General features: G+C 37.9%; 1 long non-coding RNA gene and 1 other non-coding gene across 9 annotated transcripts in view; one reads left to right on the top strand and one right to left on the bottom strand.

The window, feature by feature from the left end:
- Positions 1-13,672, bottom strand: part of LOC147356934 (uncharacterized) — a 514,461-nt gene that overhangs the window by 280,654 nt on the left and 220,135 nt on the right. The window lies entirely within an intron of this gene.
- On the top strand, positions 13,025-13,131 carry LOC147356935 (U6 spliceosomal RNA). Its single transcript, XR_015143889.1, has one exon. It is a non-coding gene; the product is annotated as a U6 spliceosomal RNA (small nuclear RNA).

The following is a 13,672-nucleotide window of genomic DNA, read 5'->3' as shown; positions in this document are numbered from 1 at the left end:
TCAGCTTTAAGGCTACAAGAAATAAGAGTCTCCTCTAAGGCACCCAGAGAAGCTTTAGGTCATTTATGCAGCGCTTGAACGGGGGATTCAAACCCCTGAGCTCATCCTTTTCTTTCAACACTTTTTCAGCCACATTAGGAGAAACCGGCCAGTCTCATTAAATTTACTGAGGAAAATGTTCAAAAGTAACATAAACACAGACATCCAGATTCATGCTTCTTCTAAGAGGTCAATTAGGAAAATCCTATGAAGATATTTTTCGTATCTCTATGGCCAAATCACATCAGTGCTATATTTGCTACTGGAACCAGAGTCATTTGCAACTTTAATTCTAATCATATTAACACATTATTAACCAGATATGTATTAATATATCTTTTGACACCCAAACGTTATTGAACAGAGTGGGAGTGTTTCAAACTTACATGACAAATCACTGGCCACAGGCATTGGTTTCTGCAAAAGTTCCCCAGTCGATAGAGTCAATTCCAGAGACACCAGCACCAATGCATAAAATTCACCTCAAAATTCTGTTCCTCTAAAACCATTCTCAGTACCAAAATGTGTCTTATGTTCTCCAGATAGAGACAGAAACAGAATCCAAAGAGTGCCAATGGGTAATACCAGTCGAAACCTGAGAACCAAGAAAGCTTATGATGTCGTTCCATTACAAAGGCTGGCAGGTTCAATATCCAGTAAGAGTCGAAATTTCAAATTGGCAGTATATCCAAAAGCAGGCAAAAAACCCACGTCACAATGTGAAGTCAATCAGGCAGGAGGAACTTCCTCTTAGTCAGGTGGATGGTCAGCTTTTTGATATACTCATTTCTTCAACTGACCGGACAAGGCTCACTCAGGGAGAGCAATCTGCTTTACTCAGTCTATTGATTTCAATGTTAAATTCAAACCCTCTCACTGAAATTGAGACCAAATATTGGCCTCAATATTTGGTTGGTCAAATTGGTTGACCAAATATCTGGACATTCTGTGTCCAAATCAAGTTGACACACACAATTAACCAGAGTTTCTCCAAGAGGACTCTTCCAAATAATTATAGATGCAGTGTTTTCACCATAAATAAAATATGGGGAGGAAATGGATAATAAAGAACTCTTTAAAAGTTGGTGAGATTTGTATGTATGATACCTATAACTGGGCTTCCCTGGTGGCTCAGATGGTAAAGAATCTGCATACACTACAGGAGACCTGGGTTTGATCCCTGAGTCAGGAAGATCCCCTGGAGAAAGAAATGGCAACCCTCTCCAGAATTCTTGCCTGGAGAATCCCATGGACAGAGGAGCCTGGTGGGCTACAATACATAGAGTCGCAAAGAGTCAGACATGACTGAAGCAACTTAGCACACTTATAATATTGTAGTATAAAGTTTCTTTGAAAAGACAAAAAAACAAGTGAATGTTTATTAAGATGTAGCAGCTTCAGAGTGCATAGGGTACATCTGAAGATGGGTGGGCAAGGTTAGGTATAAAGAATATATCCCTGGGACCTCCCTGTTGTCCAGTGGTTAAGATTCTGCACTTCCAATGCAGGGGGAACAGGTTCAATTCCTGGTAAGGGGACAAAGATCTCACATGCTACAACAGCATGGTCAACAAGATTTTTTTTAATTTTTAACTAAAAAAAAAGAATGTATCCCTAACTTCATAAGCAGTGTAGATATATCTGCTTATCCCAAATACATTGTTACATATAGATTTTAGTTGATCCATTGGGTGCAATGAAGAAAATTTTTGATGTACTATATTACTAAAATCTAGTTAGCAGGGAAGAATCCCTGGTTTAGAAAACATTTGGTTTCATTCAAGGTAAAGGCCACATCCCAGGAGATGTAGAGAAACAATGTATGAAGCTCCAGATGTCCTTCTGTATATGTTGCATCTCCCAGGACTAGATTGGATTTCAACAGTTTATTGCAGCTGTTTTCAGTTGCGCTTAAGACACTATATTCTTGACTTCTCTGGTAATATTTTAAGTGTTAAATTTCACATCTGAGCTTATCAGAAAGTCTAATTTCAATAGTCAAAAGATCTCACCCACATTCTTCTTTCCTCAGTCAATTAATTTGGACCCAACAAATTTAAAAATCATAACGTCCATGGTTTCACGGCTATGTCTTGCCCTAATAGGAAGGACCTGGTTTCTAATAGCAAAATGGTGGGGATTCCTCTCATGGTGTAACTCACCCATCACAGAGTCCTTCCAAATGATCTATGTCTCCAATATAGACTTGGCTTAAGCAAAAGCAACGATGCTATAATACAAACTCAATTCATAGGTGGACACCTGGCTCAAGCTGGCTTACTCAGAGCACCCTGCTGCCCTCCAAGCTGCCCTCCAGGTGTGGGCGGTTCAGTCATGAGCATCAGACCCAAGAAGACTCAAAGAGCACCCTCCCTGAATTTTTGTCTGGAGTTAGAGTGAGACAAAGTTGTGTGAGCTTCTAACAGTGATTAAAGATAGTAAGGGGGCATCAGATGCAACATCTGTATTCAATGACTCCAAGAGATCAGAGAATGAAGAGAAAAGTTAATATACAACTTTATGAAGAACAAGAAACTCAGAGGATTAATGTACTTTTTTGAGTCAAGAGCTCTAAACATTCTGGAGTCCTCATGCCAGCCCTGCCATTTTTGACAACTGTTTGGAGTCTGACCCAACAAACTGCCACACTGTCCTTTTAACACATGATGCTTGCTTTGGGTTTCCAGTGAATCTAGTCTGAGCTTTTCTATGGCATTTACAAATAAAAGAATGAGTCTTGTCTAATAGCGAAGATCAAGGAGTACATATATAAAGCTATTTGATTAGGACTATTTATACAATGAAAATATAGAAATGAAATGTTCAACAGTGGAGGCAGAGTTACGCAGGTCACGATCAAACTGCATTTCAGCCTTAAAACTATGTTTTCAAAGACTGTTAAATAACAATTGTCTACATGAGAAACTACTTAGTGAAAAAGCAGATACAACATTGTTTAATCAATAGCATTCACATCTATGTGTAAATATACAGGTGAATACTTGGAAGGAAAATTATGCGAATGTCAAGAACAGTTAGTTGCCTTTGGATGATGAGAACAAAAGTGATGTGCTTACACTTTTATACTCACCAAATAAGTACATATTTATATACGTAAGAACATTTAAAACATTATTTCAAAATTAACATTCATATGTAATATAAGATAATCTTCAGTTCAGTTCCTAAGCAAATAATCATTCAGAAATTTTAAGGTACTAGTCAAATTACTGAAGTATTTATTTCACAGAGAAAAAGCCAGAGAATGAACGTGAGAGGGAGAGGGAGTTATTATTCTAAGGAACTTTATTCTTCTTGCACATTTGCACAAACACCACTAAGGGGTCTCTCCCAATAAATTAGATTCTTAAGTGACTTGTTCTTTAAACAAATGTTAAGAAATGATGATAATTACTTGAATTATATTGTTTTCCTTTAATTAAGAAATAAAGCCCACAATGGATAAGATAATTCTTTCACTGAAAACGTATGTGATTTGAATTCTATGTGCAACTCTCTATAATGAATTGGACCCTTTATCTTTCAGTTGCCTTCTGGGGAAAAAAAAAAATCATCATCTCGCTTGCTAAATGATTAGTTCAAATACTTTGGCTGATTTTTCTGCAATAGACACCTGCTCCCTGGAAAATCAATAGTGAGTACTAGTAACACTAGTTAAAAATAACTCTGTTTCATTTTATAAAACTTCAATAGATATGAAGTCAAATAATACCTTTGAATATTACTGAATGAGGAATTGTACCTTTTGGCTTCTGGATTTTTTTTTAACTTGAGATAGACCTTGAAGATATTGTTGGTTGGGTTACATACCACTGCAATAAAGTGAGTAGCAAGAATTTTCTGGTTGCTTAGTGCATATAAAAGTTCTATTTATACTATACTATCATTTATTAGTCATGCAACAGCATTGTCTTAAAAATACCATTTTAAATGCCTTCATTAAAAAACATCTCATTGCTAAAAACTGTTAACCATCTGAGCCTTCTTCAGCAAGCCATAATCTTTTTAGCTGGTGGAGGCTCTTGGCTCAACGTTGATGGCTGACTGATCAGAGTGGTGATGGCTGAAGGCTGCGGCGGCTGCAACAGCTTCTTAAAATAAGACAACAATGAAGTTTGCCACATCCATTGACTCCCTTTCACAAATGACTTCTCTGTAGCATGCAGTGCTGTTGGATAGTATATATTACCCACAGTAGACCTCCCTCAAAATTAGAGTCAGTCCAGTCAAACCCTGCCATTGTTTCATCAACTAAGTTGACATAATGTTCTAAATCGTTTGCTGTTATTTTCAACAATCTTCCCAGCATCTCCATGAGGAGTAGTTTCCATCTGAAGAAATCACTTTCTTTGCTCATCCGTAAGAAGCAATTACTCATCTGTTAAGGTTTGATCATGAGATTGCAGTGATTTAATCACATCTTCTTCAGACTCTTCTCTCACTATTCCTACCACAGGTGTAAGTACTTCCTCCACTCAAGTCCGGAAGCCCTTCAAGTCATCCATCCATGTTGGAATCAACTTCTTATAATCTATTAATGTTGATGTTTTTACCTTTTCCCATGTCCTACCTTTGCAGGGTTTTATTTACTTTGCCCAGATTCAGAGGAATCACCATATTTGGAAGATGTAGCTTTACAAAATGTATTTCTCAAGTGATAAGGCTTGAAAGTTGAAATGATCCTTTGATTCATGAGCTGCAGATTGGGTACTGCATTTAGTAATCACAAAACCAAACATGACTCTTGTTGTACATTGTGTAACCAGGTACATTGTCACTGAGCAGCAGTTTTTGAAAGGAATCTTTTCTGAGCAATAGGTTTCAACTGCGTGCTTAAAATATTCAGTAAACCTTGCTGCAAACAGATGTGCTGTAATCCATGCTTTGTTGTTCCATTGATAGAGCAGAGTAGATTTAGTGTAATTCATAAGGACCCTGATTTGGGGGAATGGTAAATGAGCACTGATTTCAACTTCAAGTCAGCAGCCGCATTAGCCCCTAACAAGAAAGTCAGTCCATCCTTTGAAATGTTAAAGCCAGTCACCAACTTCTTTTTAGCTTCTTAAAGCCCTGGATGGCATCTTCTTCCAATATAATGAAAAACCATTGTTTAGTGTAGCCACCTCCATTAATGATCTGAGCTAGATCTGAGTAACTTGCTGCAGCTTCTACACCAGCACTTGCTGCTTTACCTTGCATTTGTTATGGAGATGAGTTCTTTCCTTAAAACTCATGAACCAAAGTCAGTTAGCTTCACATTTTTCTTCTGCTGTTTCCTCTCCTCTCTCCGCCTATATACCTGAAGAGAGTGAGAGCCTTTCTCTGGATTAGGTTTTGCCTACAAGAATGCGGGGCTTCCCAGGTGGCAGTAGTGGTAAAGAACCCCCCTGCCAATGCAGGAGACAGAAGAGACGTGGGTTCAATCCCTGAGTTGGAAAGATCCCCTGGAGGAGGGCATGGCAACCCACTCCAGTAGTCTTGCCATGGACGAGGAGCCTGGTGGGCTATAGTGGGCTACAGTCCATGGGGTCACAAAGAGTCAGACACGACGGAAGCAACTTAGCAGCAGCACCAAGAGAATGTGGTGGCTGGTTTGATCTTCTATCCAGACCACTCAAACTCACTCCATATCAGCAATAAGGCCATTCTCTTTCTTATCATTCGTGTGTTCACTGAAGTAGCACTTTGCCCTTGCGTTAATAACATGGATAACTGTTTGCCACAAAAGGCTTATCTCCCTTTACGACATGCCCTCCTTAGTAAGCTTAATCAGTTCTAGCTTCTTTAAGTGAGAGACATAAGACTCTTCCTATAACTTGGACATTTAGAGGCCATTGTAGGGTTATTAATTTGCCTAAGTTTGTATCTCAGGCAATATAGAGGTTCCAGGAGAGAAAGAGAGATAAGGGGAATGGCTGGTCCATGTAGCAGTCACAACACACAATATTTATTAAGTTTGCAAACTCATGTGAACATGGTTCGTGGCACCTCAAAGCAAAGAAAATAGGCACATAAAAGATCACTGACTGAAAACCACCATAACCAATAGAATAATGAAAAACTTTGAAATATTGCAAGAATTACCAACTTTGACACAGACAAATGAATTGAACAAATGCTGTTGGAAAATGGTGCTGATAGACTCGATGACTGCAGGGTAGCCACAAACCATCAATTTGTTTAAAAAAAAACAATCACAATCTATAAAGGAAAGTGCACCCAAAAGGTCATGCTTGTATCTCCAAAATGCTCATAACTATACAAAATGTCAAAAACCCATGTATTTTTCTTTTTACTGAGAATGTAGAATATTTAAGTAACATTGTATGTCAAATTTAGAGGGGAAACTTGTATTCTAAAAATCATTCCAACTCTTTTCAACAATTAACCGTTTATTCTCTTTTCACATACTGATATTCACCCTTGACCATCCATAATTTATGTTCACAGGCTTGAAAATGCCTTTATCTTTTATTTCCTTTAATGTCTACTCCATTAAATTTTTCATCTTATCGCTTCCTACTTCACTTTTCTAATTTTTAGCAACAGGGCAAAAACTCTAAGCTTCACCCTGTCTCTGTATTACTTTTCCTTTCAAACAGACTATAACTTCTTTTTACTCCTGAGGTTACTGTCCTTTTGTTAAAACTGACATCAAATCAGGCCAAGCACCCTCACAGACCTTTCTCATCTCCAAATGTAATTCAACAAATATTTTTTGCTGCTCGTGAATAAACCACAAACTGTCAAAGATGCAATAATCCACAGATACACTCAACACCTTCAAGGAGCATACAGTCAAATTTCTTACATGTAGGTTTGGGATTTACTCCATTCAGTATATCCACTCACCAAACATTCTGATGTATTTTCCTAATTAAACTGATTTCTTCTACTGAACGTCTTCATTTTCAGTCCACACTCATCTTTAGGAGTAAATTTTCTTTGATTCCAATCTTCTGATCTTATCTCAAACAAACCACCCAGTTCTAAGCTTACATAAATGACCAATTAAGTCATTTTGAGAGAAATGCCTAGTAGTGGATAGATTTTAAAAGGAAAAAGAAGGGAAAAAAAAAAAACCAAAGGAAAAACAAACAGAAAAAAAATTGCTTTGAAAAATTGCCATGAGAACATAGATGAACCAGGAAGGTATTATGCTTAGTGGAATAAGTCAAATAGAAAAAGACAAATACTGTATGTTATCACTTATGTGGAATCCAATAAAAATAAAATGAATGAATGTAACAAAACAAAAAAGTTCCCTCACAAATACAGAGAACAAACTAGTGATTACCAAGGGGAGAAGAATGGGAGATGGGAAAGATAGGTGTAGGAACCAAAAGTAACAAACTACTTACTTACAAAATAAAATGCAAAGACCTGTTATACAGCATGGGGAAATATAGTCAATATTTTATAACAACTTTAAATGGAGTATGATTTTTAAAAACACTAAATCACTATGCTGTATACCTGAAACAAACATAATATTGTAAATCAACTATAATTTATAGTTTAATTTCTTTAAAAAAGTTGCTTACACACCCATGAATTGCTATGTGTACAAAAAGTGACTATTTATTTGGGGAAAGTAAGTCTCAGTTCAGTTCAGTTCAGTCGCTCAGTTGTGTCTGACTCTTTGCAACCCCATAAATCGCAGCACGCCAGGCCTCCCTGTCCATCACCAACTCCCGGAGTTCACTCAGACTCACATCCATCGAGTCAGTGATGCCATCCAGCCATCTCATCCTCTGTCGTCCCCTTCTCCTCCTGCCCTCAATCCCCAGCATCAGAGTCTTTTCCAATGATTCAACTCTTCGCATGAGGTGGCCAAAGTATTGGAGTTTCAGCTTTAGCATCATTCCTTCCAAAGAAATCCCAGGGCTGATCTCCTTCAGAATGGACTGGTTGGATCTCCTTGCAGTCCAAGGGACTCTCAAGAGTCTTCTCCAACACCACAGTTCAAAAGCATCAATTCTTTGGCACTCAGCCTTCTTCACAGTCCAACTCTCACATCCACACATGACTACTGGAAAAACCATAGCCCTGACTAGATGGACCTTTGTTGGCAAAGTAATGTCTCTGCCTTTGAATATGCTATCTAGGTTGGTCATAACTTTCCTTCTAAGGAGTAAGCATCTTTTAATTTCATGGCTGCAGTCACCATCTGCAGTGATTTTGGAGCTAAAAAAAATAAAGTCTGACACTGTTTCCACTGTTTCTCCATCTATTTACCATGAAGTGATGGGACCGGCTGCCATGATCTTCATTTTCTGAACGTTGAGCTTTAAGCCAACTTTTCACTCTCCTCTTTCACTTTCATCAAGAGCCTTTTTAGTTTCTCTTCACTTTCTGCCGTAAGGGTGGTGTCATCTGCATATCTGAGGTTATTGATATTTCTCCTGGCCATCTTGATTCCAGCTTGTGTTTCATCCAGTCCAGCGTTTCTCATGATGTACTCTGCATATGAGTTAAATAAGCAGGGTGACAATATACAGCCTTGACGTACTCCTTTTCCTATTTGGAACCAGTCTGTTGTTCCATGTCCAGTTCTAACTGTTGCTTCCTGACCTGCATATAGGTTTCTCAAGAGGCAGGTCAGGTGGTCTGGTATTCCCATCTCTTTCAGAATTCTCCACAGTTGATTGTGATCCACACAGTCAAAGGCTTTCGCATAGTCAATAAAGCAGAAATAGATGTTTTTCTGGAACTCTCTTGCTTTTTCCATGATCCAGAGGATGTTGGCAATTGGATCTCTGGTTCCTCTGCCTTTTCTAAAACCAGCTTGAACATCTGGAAGTTCACGGTTCACGTATTGCTGAAGCCTGGCTTGGAGAATTTTGAGCATTACTTTACTAGCATGTGAGATGAAAGCAATTGTGTGGCAGTTTGAGCATTCTTTGGCATTGCCTTTCTTTGGGATTGGAATGAAAACTGACCTTTTCCAGTCCTGTGGCCACTGCTGAGTTTTCCAAATTTGCTGGCGTATGGAGTGCAGCACTTTCACAGCATCATCTTTCAGGATTTGAAAGAACTCACCTGGAATTCCATCACCTCCACTAGCTTTGTTCGTAGTGATGCTTTCTAGGTCCACTTGATTTCACATTCCAGGATGTCTGGCTCTAGGTCACTGATCACACCATCGTGATTATCTGGGTCATGAAGATCTTTTTTGTACAGTTCTTCTGTGTATTCTTGCTATCTCTTCTTAATATCTTCTGTTTCTGTTAGGTCCATACCATTTCTGTCCTTTATCGAGCTCATCTTTGCATGAAATGTTCCCTTGGTATCTCTAATTTTCTTGAAGAGATCTCTAGTCTTTCCCATTCCATTGTTTTCCTCTATTTCTTTGCATTGATAGCTGAGGAAGGCTTTCTTATCTCTTCTTGCTATTCTTTGGAACTCTGCATTCAGATGCTTATATCTTTCCTTTTCTCCTTTGCTTTTCACTTCTCTTCTTTTCACAGCTATTTGTAAGGCCTCCCCAGACAGCCATTTTGCTTTTTTGCATTTCTTTTCCATGGGGATGGTCTTGATCCTTGTCTCCTGTACAATGTCATGAACCTCATTCCATAGTTCAACAGGCACTCTATCTATCAGATCTAGGCCTACTGTAAGCTTTTTATGTATGCAAGCCCTTCAACTCTGTCTTATTCACAATCCCTCCCAGAACAGAAAGATTCCAAAGTTAACCACTTCATAGGCAAATTTTAAGGTTGTCTTTCTCTGTCTCTGAAAAGTAAATTAACAGTTCTTCCAAATTATCTTTCATTTGTAATTAGTATATAATTTCATATGAAAAACAATATATTATAAAAATACACTTCAGACATATCAACATTTTTTTTTCACTCCTTCTTGGTCTTTCCCTCATCTTTAATATACTAACTCATTTAACAAGTATTTATTAAGAGATTTTTATCCACAGCCACTGTACTATATATTTGGGACACCAACATTGTGCCCACATGAAATTCATGGCACAGATTTAACAGAATAACAGAAACTTTTAGAATATTATGATGTGCTCCATTCTGACATACAACGATATGTGCTAAAAATATGATCTTTTATCCCCCAAGATCACCACAATCAATTTCCTAGGGATCGCTCAGCTTGCTATAAAAAAGTTGAAGTAAATTTTTTCAAAATTACTAAATCAGATTATTTCATTCTGTTCCTCCCCTCCCTTCACCAACCCTTTTTGCAATTTCATGTCTTCAAAGGGCTTACACTACTCTCAAGTAAAGCCCACTTTGACCAACAAGGCCCAACAGAATGTTGCCATGCTTATCAGGGTAATCTCAAGCCATTTGCTTTGTTACTCACTCAGGGAGGTACACTGGTCTCCGTTTTGTTCCTTGAGCATAACAAGACCACTCATGCCTTATAACCTTGGGCTGTATTACTTTTTATAAAGCTAGTTCTATCTGTTATGGGTAGTTCAACTATTGGCTCCTCAGAGAAGCTGCTTATTGATCATTACATTTTGTTGTTGTTCAGTCACCAAGTAGCGTCCAACTCTTTGCAACCCCATACCAGGCTCCTCTGTCCTCCACCATCTCCCAGAATTTGCTCAGATACATGTCCATTGAGTCGGTGATGCTATCCAACCATCTCATTCTTTGCAGCACTCTTTTCCTTTCGCCTTTCCCAGCATTAAGGCCTTTCCCAATGAGTCAGCTCTTTGCATCAGGTGGCCAAAGTACCGGACATTAAGCTTCAGCAACAGTCCTTCCAATGGATATTCAGGGTTGATTTCCTTTAGGATTGACTGGCTTGATCTCCTTGTTGTCCAAGGGACTCTCAAGATTCTTCTCCAGCACCACAATTCGGAAGCATCAATTCCTCAGCGCTCAGCCTTCTTTATGGTTCAACTCTCACATTTGTACATGACTACTGGAAAATCCATAGCTACTCTTGGTCACAAAATTCTTATTTCCTTCAAGTTTGTACCCTGGCATATAATTATGTTACCTATTGAACTGATTATTGAGTGTTCTCTTATCTACCCCTAAGTCATTCTGCCTATTTTTCTCTGAGGAAAAAAAGGACCATTTCTATGGTAGATATTCAATAAATATCTGTGATTAACAAGTTACTATATAAGTGAGTAGAATTCTAGAGAGGAGGTGAACTGAGTGTGCAGTGGAGGCCCTAGATTCAGTGGGATTTGAGGTCAGGGAAGATTTAACACACAAAAAAAGCATATATTGAGCCTGGAAAGGCCAACAGGAAATAGTTTGTTCAAGATGGTGCTGAGACAGTTCTAGATCTTCATGTCAAGGACAAAAACATAATGTGACAAATTTTCAGAAACAAGAGAGAAACAATAGCTCAGTTTGACAGAAGCAGAAATTGTGAATTGTATAGTGGTGTATCATAATTTTTCTAAGATAACTAAAGCAAAGTAATGAAAGGCCTTGTTTACTGTGGTAATGACTTTTAAATTGTATTTTATGTATCAGTTCAGTTCAGTTCAGTTCAGTCACTCAGTTGTGTCCGACTCTTTGCAACCCCATGAATCACAGCACGCCAGGCCTCCCTGTCCATCATCAACTCCCAGAGTTCACTCAAACTCACGTCCATCGAGTCAGTGATGCCATCCAGCCATCTCATCCTCTGTCGTCCCCTTCTCCTCCTGCCCCCAATCCCTCCCAGCATCAGAGTCTTTTCCAATGAGTCAACTCTTCGCATGAGGTGGCCAAAGTACTGGAGTTTCAGCTTTAGCCTCATTCCTTCCAAAGAAATCCCAGGGCTGATCTCCTTCAGAATGGACTGGTTGGATCTCCTTGCAGTCCAAGGGACTCTCAAGAGTCTTCTCCAACACCACAGTTCAAAAGCATCAATTCTTCCAAAAGTATGTCAAAGTAAAGGACTTTGAGAAAGTTAATTTTAGATAGATTAGGCAATGTCTAGTATGGTTTCCTACGTTTCCAGCTAAAACAACTAGATAGGTATCAATGCCATTCACTGAGGCAGGAAATAAAAGGAGGATATTCTAATGTGAATGAAAAAAGAAGAGCTCTATTAGACATATGTTTCAGATTCATTAAAAAAAAAAGTATAAATACAGGTTTCCAAAAGACAGAGAAATACACAAGTCTAAAGGTCTAAGCTGGAGATTGAGGTCAGAGGCCATGATATGATTAGAACTATTCACAGAAACTCCAGTCTTTTCACGTAGCATTTACTCCACTCTCCCATTGTTGTAAAGCAAGGCCATGATAAGAAAATGTGATAAGCATTGATGTATGTCATGTCTGCAAAGTTGTTCTTAGAGACTGTGCAATTTCCCAGTTCATTTGATCGACCATAATGAGTGCTGGATCCCAGCCAACCAGTTTGTTTAACCTTTATTAAGACATAGAGATATTGGAAGCTAGACTATTACAGAAAAGACGAGTGTCTCATTACTAAAGAAAATTTCAACTCATGAAAGCAGATGAGATATTTGAGAAGTGTTTAAGAAGAAAAGCATTGTAAGAACAGAGGCTGTGGATGGAACACCATCACTTGAAGGTCCAATCAATGAATATCTTCAAATGTTGCAAAGTAGAAGCATTTGAAGAAAACTTTATTTTAAGTAAAAGCAGTGTCACTGAAGCAAAAAAAGAGGGAATTTTCAAGGGAGAAATAGAAATTAAACATGAGCTAATAAAATAAGAACTGGAATCAGTAATGACTTCAGTGAGAAAAGTTTCATTGGGATTGCTTGAAGCTACAGGGCAATCAGGATTAAACAGGAAATAACACTATTTTTAGGAAACTTTTCTGTAAAAAGTAAGATGCTGTTTTCTCTGCAAGGAGGAAAATTTAAATAATTAAAATGGTTTAAATTTATCATCAGAATTTCTTTTATTTCACCTTTTAATTGTATCAATAGACATGAATATTGTATGTAAAATATACAGTGCCTTAAATGCTGGGAGAAAATGTACACAATTAAAATGAAGATCAAGTGCTCCCTTCAGCAGCAAATGTACTAAAACTGAAATGGTACAGAGATGATTAGTATAGCCCCTGTGCAAGGATAACACGCAAATTCGTGACATGTTCCATATTTTCCTGAAAATGGTTATACTATTCAAAGCAATTTACACATTCAAAGAAATCCCTATCAAATTACCAATGGCATTTCTCACAGAATTAGAACTTTTTTTACAACTGGTACAGAAACACAGATGACCAAGAATAGCCAGAGCAATCTTGAGAAAGAAAAAAGGCTGGAGGAATCAGGCTCCCTGGTTCAGACTATATTACAAAGCTACAGTAATCAAAACTATATGGTACTGGCCCAAAACTAGAAAGATATATCAATGCAACAGGATAGGAAATCCAAAAACAAACCCATGCACCTATGGTCACCTAACCATAACAATGGAGTCAAAGATAAACAATAGAGAAAATACAGTCTCTTCAATAAGTGGTCCTGGGAAAATTAGACAGCTACATGTAAAAAAATAAAATTAAAACATTCTTTAAAACCATACAAAAAATAAATTCAAAAAATATTAAAGACCTAAATGTAAGGCCAAATACTATAAAACTCTTAGAAGAAAACATAGGCAGTAAAGTATACGACATAAATTGCAACATGATTTTTTTC

Source organism: Bos grunniens, chromosome 16 (genome assembly GCF_055505025.1).
Source record: "Bos grunniens cultivar Pamir isolate PY7600 chromosome 16, Bosgru_T2T1.0, whole genome shotgun sequence".
In the NCBI taxonomy this organism is placed as follows: domain Eukaryota; kingdom Metazoa; phylum Chordata; class Mammalia; order Artiodactyla; family Bovidae; genus Bos; species Bos grunniens.
This window is presented reverse-complemented; position numbering and strand designations above follow the sequence as displayed.